Source organism: Agelaius tricolor, unplaced genomic scaffold (genome assembly GCF_023055355.1).
Source record: "Agelaius tricolor isolate 1412-34295 unplaced genomic scaffold, bAgeTri1.0.p SCAF_29, whole genome shotgun sequence".
Lineage (NCBI taxonomy): Eukaryota > Metazoa > Chordata > Aves > Passeriformes > Icteridae > Agelaius > Agelaius tricolor.
Genome location: NW_027269289.1, coordinates 1668545 through 1675856, shown reverse-complemented (window position 1 = coordinate 1675856; position 7312 = coordinate 1668545).

The following is a 7312-nucleotide window of genomic DNA, read 5'->3' as shown; positions in this document are numbered from 1 at the left end:
TTTCCTGGGAAAGATTATTTTTATGCTTTTTGACATGCCTACAATTCTGGTGTTATGCCTCATTTCCACTGGTAGGTCCTGGGAAATCCAGTCCATAATTCCTCTGTCTGTTCCTGCACGGAGCAGAGGGACCCTGCAGTTGGCTGAGTTATGGCTGTGGTTGTGCTCCACGCTGAGAAGGTTTTATAAAGCTGAGATTACACTGATCTCCTTCATCTTGGGCTCAGATACATCAAACAGAGGATGAAATTCATGACTAACCAGAAAGTAAAGTAAATTTCATCCATCTGGGTGAAGCATCTTTTCTTGTACAATTTTAGCACTAAGCAGCAGTAAAATTTGGAGTTGGTGTGTGGAGTGGCACAGGAAGAAGGCCCAGGCAGATCCAGGCAGAAAAGGAAGTTCCACTGAGGACGTGTGGGGTGAATCCAAGAGTTTTGCTGCAATTTTAGAGAGGTGTTGCTGCTCAGTGACAGCATGGGAGGGAGCCCTCCAGTGTCACTGAATCCTGCACAACTGCAGGGAGGAGTGGAGGTTGCAGAGGACCCAATTTGGCTCTCAGCAGCACAGCCTCATTCCCAGGGCTCCCTGAAAGGTCTCTGGCTCTGACCTGCAGCAGGTTTCACACAGCTCACAGCAGAACTCATCTGTTCACTCCTCGGGAGGACTGGAAGCACTTTGAAGAAGATCTGCCAATTAAGGGTTCTCCAAAATGCTGGGCACTGCCCAGGCTCCCCCAGAGGGTGCTGGCACTGCCCAGGCTGCCCAGGGAATGGGCACAGCCCCGAGGCTGCCAGAGCTCCAGGAGGGGTTGGGCAGCACTGCCAGGGATGGACAGGGTGGGGTGGTTGGGGTCTGGGCAGGGCCAGGGGTGGGACTGGATGATCCTGGTTGTCCCTCCCAGCCCAGGCTGTTCCATGGTTCTGTGAAAAGCCATTCTGCAGCTGGGGTTGCAGGAGGAGCAGCTGTCCCAGCTGGGGAGGGGCAGGGTCTGGCAGCAGAGCCTGCATCCCTCCTTTTCCCAGGGAATTCAGATCCCACAGTGCAGCACCCTTCTCCTGGGCACACGAGGGTGCTCCAAAGGGTGCCCCCCTCCAGCCCCCGGGAGGACAGGGGGGTGTGGACAGGGGGGTGTGGACAGGGCTGCCAGCCCCTGCTGTCACAGCCAGAGGCCTGAGGCCCCTGAGCCCCTCTGGGGGGGACTCCACCTCTGCCCTGTGGGAGCAGTGAGGGACACGGGGCCTCCCAGAGCCAGAAACTGGGGGAGGCAGGAGCAGGGGCACCCCAGAGCTTTGGCACATTTTGTCTTCAGTGCTTGAGCCAGGCACTGCTGCAGTTTTATATTTATGAACCCATGCTGGGGGATTGCTGGAGAGGCCTTTAATTTCTTCTGGTTTCACTCTGAACATGCCTCTCTCGGGACAGAGGGAACATTTTCGGTGTTATTGAATGTCATTTCTGTGCAAACTGAACAGAGGAAAAATATTCTGATAATAACTGGAATATATGGAGGGTGGTAGCTCCTGGCTGCTGATTTTTTTTTATTATTTTTCTTCCTCTGATGAGAGTTTCAAGGTCAGCTGGCTCCACAGACACAAATATGCCAGGAACAAAATGTGCAGATGCTCAGGAGTGTGGGACAGCCACACTGGCACTGTAAACAGCCCTGGCTTGTGGCCAGCACTGCCTGCACCCAGCATGCAGGAGGGCTCAGGAAAAAGCACTTTACTCCAGCCAGATCAAGATTTATCTTTTCTCTCAGCTGCATCATTAAACGTGAGTTATTTGTATTTTTTCTGGGAAAACCTGGATTCAGCACAACCTCAACATTTTATTTGGAGGATCAGGAAGGGTCTTTTTTAGAACCCAAAAGCAATATCTGAGAGCCTAACAGCACTGAATGAGTGGCTGGAACAAAAACAGGGGAAAAAATGGTTCTTTTCCTCATTCTGCTGCTGATTTATTGTGTAAACATAGACAAATCTTTCACTGTAGCTCTTGCAGTTTCTTACATACCCTCTCTTTTCCCTCCTAGATATGTCTGCTTTTGTCAGTTACTTGTGTGAACTAAATATCAGCCAGTCAGGCAAAAGCTGGCAGTATCTTCCTCCAGCAGTCTCAAGCAGACTTAAAATATTAATGCATTTTATAATGTACTTATTTTTTGTAACTGTCAGTCGTTGCTACCAAGACAGGGAATTCCTTATAAATATTGAATGCTGCTGCAAGGTCTGCAAATAAAATTCTAGAAATGGTTCTCTCGAGCTCGCAAATGACTGAAAAACTGCTGAAAACCTTGCTAATTTTAGTAAACTCTGTGGAAATCCAAGTTGCGTAAGTGTTTCTGGGGTTTTCTAATGAACAGAGATGGTTGCAGTGGTGGCTTTGAATTCAAGCAGTGCATGCAGGTTCCTCACTGGCCACAGACACTCTGGGGACAAATGGAATGTTTGGTTTCACTGTTTAAGGCTCCCTTGAAGGTGTGGGTGCACCTCAGAAATCAGCTTGAAGGTCTATTTTGAGTAAAAGAATAAAACTTAATTGCAGAGGAGATCCAGTGCCCAGCCCAAGGCTGGAATTGTGACAGAGCAGAGAATTCCCTGTAGAGCATTTCCAGCCCATGCAGGGGAAAGGGAGTGCAGCCAGGAGTGCTGGGCCAGGTGTGGCCAGCAGCCACTCCATGTCCCTGCTGGGGCAGCAGGAATTCACATTTTGGTTCTTTGGGACTCTCCCACCTAAAGAATCCCAGGGCAAGACTGAACTTGGAGCAAGGGGGGGTGAGACCAACTGCAAGGGCCAATCTGCTTTTATCTCCTGAGAATGGATTGCAAATAGTATCAAAACATGGCATTTACACAAATTGGTGCTGCAGGGCCTCTCGTTGTTGCTTTCTCCATGGATTGTGCTTTCTGCTCAGTGACCACAGGATGTGCTGGAAGAGACTGGTTATGGTGCCCTGATCCCTCTCCAGGAGATCCCTGGCTCCCCTGATCCCTCTCCAGGGGATCCCTGGTTTTCCTGATCCCTCTCCAGAGGATCCCTGGTTCCCCTGATCCCTCTCCAGAGGATCCCTGGTTCCCCTGATCCCTCTCCAGAGGATCCCTGGCTCCTCTGATCCCTCTCCAGGGGATCCCTGGCTCCTCTGATCCTCTCCAGAGGATCCCTGGCTCCCCTGATCCCTCTCCAGGGGATCCCTGTTCACAGGGTCACAATCCAGGCCTGGAGGGGAGCACACTCAGCTTTGGCTGAGCTGTTTCCAGTGTCCAAAGGCAACCCTCAGTGTATGACACTAATGCAGAGACATTTGTGGAATCTTTCAGAACCAATTAAATCCCCTGGGAGATTCCTCATAGGCAAATGAAGGAATTGCTGGCTCTGGCTCCTGTCCCTGTCCTGCCAGTGCTGGGAGAGCCACGAGCTGGAGCTGAGATCCGTGTTCATAAAGGGGTTAATGAGTGGCTGGTTTGAGAACCGGACTGGACCTTCCTGTTACACCCTGCACCCACCCACCCATCCCATCCCTCTGCAAAGGGAAGGCTTTGTGCTTCAGGAGGGAATTAATGTAATGAGATCCCCACCTGGAAGAACTGAGGTGTTGGCTTTTGTCACAAACCTTTCCAGTTCTGACAGCCCAACAGGGAAATTGTCCCCTGGGTTTGCCCCCATCCGTGTCTGACCGGTGCCTCTGTGGCTCCTGAGCTGCAGGCAGGGAGGAGCCCGGCCCTGGAGAGGTGCTGAGCTCGCAGGAGAGATGGCACACAGGGGAGAGAGGTGGCACACAGGGGAGAGAGATGGCACACCGGGGAGGTGGCACACAGGGGAGAGAGGTGGCACACAGGAGAGATGGCACACAGGAGAGATGGCACACAGGGGAGAGAGGTGGCACACAGGGAAGGTGGCACACACGAGAGATGGCACACAGGGGACGTGGCACACAGGAGAGATGGCACACAGGGGACGTGGCACACAGGGGACGTGGCACACACGAGAGATGGCACACAGGGGACGTGGCACACAGGGGACGTGGCACACACGAGAGATGGCACACAGGAGAGATGGCACACAGGGGACATGGCACACAGGGAAGGTGGCACACACGAGAGATGGCACACAGGAGACGTGGCACACAGGGGACGTGGCACACACGAGAGATGGCACACAGGAGATGCCACACGGCTCCGCACTGTGCCCCTCCCGGGGATCCTCGCCCTGGCACCTACCGGGGAAGTTCAGCCTTAGGTGCTGCTGCTGCACCTGCAAAACAAGAGCGTAATTAGTGTTAATTAGCACAGCGCTCGCTCAGAGCAGGGCTCACCCACTGGCGGGCACTCCCGGTAAAGGATCCGAGGCTCGGCTGGGGATCAGCGCCGGCCCCAGCCCGAGAGCCGGGACAGGAGCGCATCCCTGCCGGGCTCGGGGATCCTCATTATCACATCAAAGCACGTCCAGCCCGACTCCTCCAGAGCCGAGCGGGGGAGCTGGCTGAGGAAACTTCCCCTCGCCTGCCTCTGCGCCTGCTTCCCAAGTTCCGTTTTGATTTTGGGGGCTGAATAAGCCCCAAACACAAAAGGAAGTCGAGACAGAGTGGGTGACTGTCACGTCAGGATTCTCAGAGCCTCAGCTCCCGTTCAGGCGAGTACCAGGGGAGGCTGGAGGTGGATGAGCAATCCTAGGAGCTGTTTCCAGCACTGCCTCTTACAACTCTGTTTTCTTCTAGTGGGGTGGCTGACAAACGGGAAGAGACATCTCTCATTCCAGAGATCAAATTGCACAACAAATTAAAACGCTCCCTGGAGGCACCGCTGCTCCCTCTCCTCTCAAAGCCAAAGCCTGCCCTGACTGCAGAGCAGGTGCTCCTGTCACCGGGGCTCACTGTCCCTTTGGGTGACGAGTGTCAGGGCCAGGCTGGCCTCAGCAGAGGGGATGGCTCATTTACAGCCTGTGAAACCTCAGGGAAATGCAGGGAACTCCCCACGGGCTCCCTGACAGATCAAAAGTGGGGCTGCCCTGCTGTGTTCTACAGGACCCTGCAAAAATCCAACCTGTTCATTTTAGGCAAGCTTTTGATATAGGTAAGATCCTCAGAGAGCAATTTAGTGACACCATAATGAGATTAGAGCTTGTTCTTGTTGTTCTGCTTGCAGTTCCAGGAGCTGAGCATTCCACAATTGCCATAAATCCCCCCTGTAAATAGCTCTGGATGTCCTTTGAACAGTACAGCTGTTAGAGCTTATGAGCACCCCCAGGAAAATCAAGATGTTGCCCTGATGTGAAATCTGTACCTCTGTGCTCCTGGAATTGGATCCTTCATCCCATTCCAGCACAAGGCTTAATTTGGCTGCCTCCTGCTCCTACCTGTCTCTCTGCATCAGCTGGAAAGGAAGGAGCAGGGCTGCTCAGACTCAGAGCAGCGCATCCTGAATGCCACTGCCTGAGGTGAATCCCATCCTGAACAGAAAATCAATCCCTCTGCATTTCCATGTTTCCATCCCAGCCCAAAAAGTATCCAAACTGTGCTGCCATTTGGTGTTAAATCAGCCCTTCTGCAGCCTGCTGATCCCTGCAGCTCTGGAACATATTTCAAACCTGTGAGGCCATTGAAAACTTTTTCACCACCTCAGCAGGGGCACAGTGATGTCACCGGAGTTGGTTTGCAGCTGAAAAACTGCTCTGAGGTCTGGCTGGTCTTTAATCAGGACAAATTGGGAGATGTCTGTTGAAATAATATGTGAAACAGCAGAGTTTGCAGTGTAGGAATAAGGAAGCAAAAGCAGAGACTCACATGGACCAGGGGAAGGTGATCCTGCCTGGTGATCAAAGAAAAGCTCCTGCAAGGCCTTTGGTGCTGACTGAAGCAGTGCCTCTCAAGAGCCCTGCCTGGTGTGCCTGGGCTGTGCTTGGTTTGGTGCACCAGGCACAGAAAGGCACTTCCAGCGTGTGCTGGGTGGGTCTGGGGTCAGGAATTCTGCTCTGCTCCGAGCTGACACCTGGCAGAGGGGTGGGCACAGCGCTGTGCAATCCCACAGCGTGGGCAAGGGTCCCAACCATCCACCTGCCACGGACAAACGTCCTTAGGGGAGGAGCCTCCAAGCCTCTGTGCATTCTCCAGCTGGAGAATCCATGGAGGATGTTGGGGAAACTGGGATTTCTGCAGCCGCAGGGGCTGGGGGGGCTGTGAAAATCCAGAGCCCCGTTGAAGCCCTGGTGTAACCCCGCTTGTGTGGTGGTTTTGGGGCCGGTTTGGAGGGATGGCCGCGGTGCCGGCAGATGGCAGTGCCTGTCAGAATTCCAGAGTCGGGAGAGCAAAATTCCAGCTCCGGGAGCCCCGGGAATCTGCCCAAGCCGGGAAAGGCGTCAGGGACACGCACGAGGCACGGAGCCACTGGAGCTCCTGTGCCATGGGAGCCGTGCGGGCTGGCAGACACCCACACAGACACCCACACAGACACCCAGCCAGCACGGACCCCTGCGAGTGCCCCCTGCTCCCCGAGCCCTTCCCGATCCCAGGGCGCCGCTCGGGCCAAGCCGGGCCGTGACACACCGGCCTTGCACACACTGCGCTGCTCCAGGGCTGCTGGCTGGGCAGCACAGAGATGCCTTCTGCACTTCCTAGCGCAAGAATTCATTGCAAATCTTATTAACAGAGATGACATGAAGGGGGAAGCAGAGCTGGTGCCATTCTGAAGGTGGCACTGTCCTTAGTGCTGGAGAAGCAGCATCCAGGGACCTGCTCTGAAAGCCAACGCTGTGATTTAGGGGGGCTGACTCTCCAACTGAATGAATTTACTGTTTAGTGCTTTTTAAGGAAGTTTGGGTATTTTTAATGAGCATTCAAAGTGTAACTGTACTTCCCAAACAGCACTTTTATAAAGTTATCACAGACATACCCCTAAAAGGTAAAAGTAATTCTGCTGAAAAGGCATTCCTGGCAGTTGTGAGCAGGCAGAAGATCTGATGGAATTTCACAGAATCTGGTTAACAGTTCCTTACCATGGCCTTTCCTTTCCTTGCAGGGGGTTTCAGTGCTGACTGGAATTCAGCCCTGAGCTGTTGCAGCCTTGCTGGGCCAGCCTGAGCTGCTGCTGGGCAATCAGGAGCCAGGCTGGCTGGGCTGAGCTCGCTGCCCACGCTGTGCTGCAGTGGCAAACACGAACTAGCACGTGGAAAAGCAAAATTACATCTCCAAAACTGATTTTGATGGCTGAAATCCTTGGTCAGGCTCCAGATTCCTGTCCCATCTGAACAGATCCAACATCCACAGGAAGAACCAGAGCACAGATAAAAGGAGTGTGTGTATAGAGATGGGCTTTCT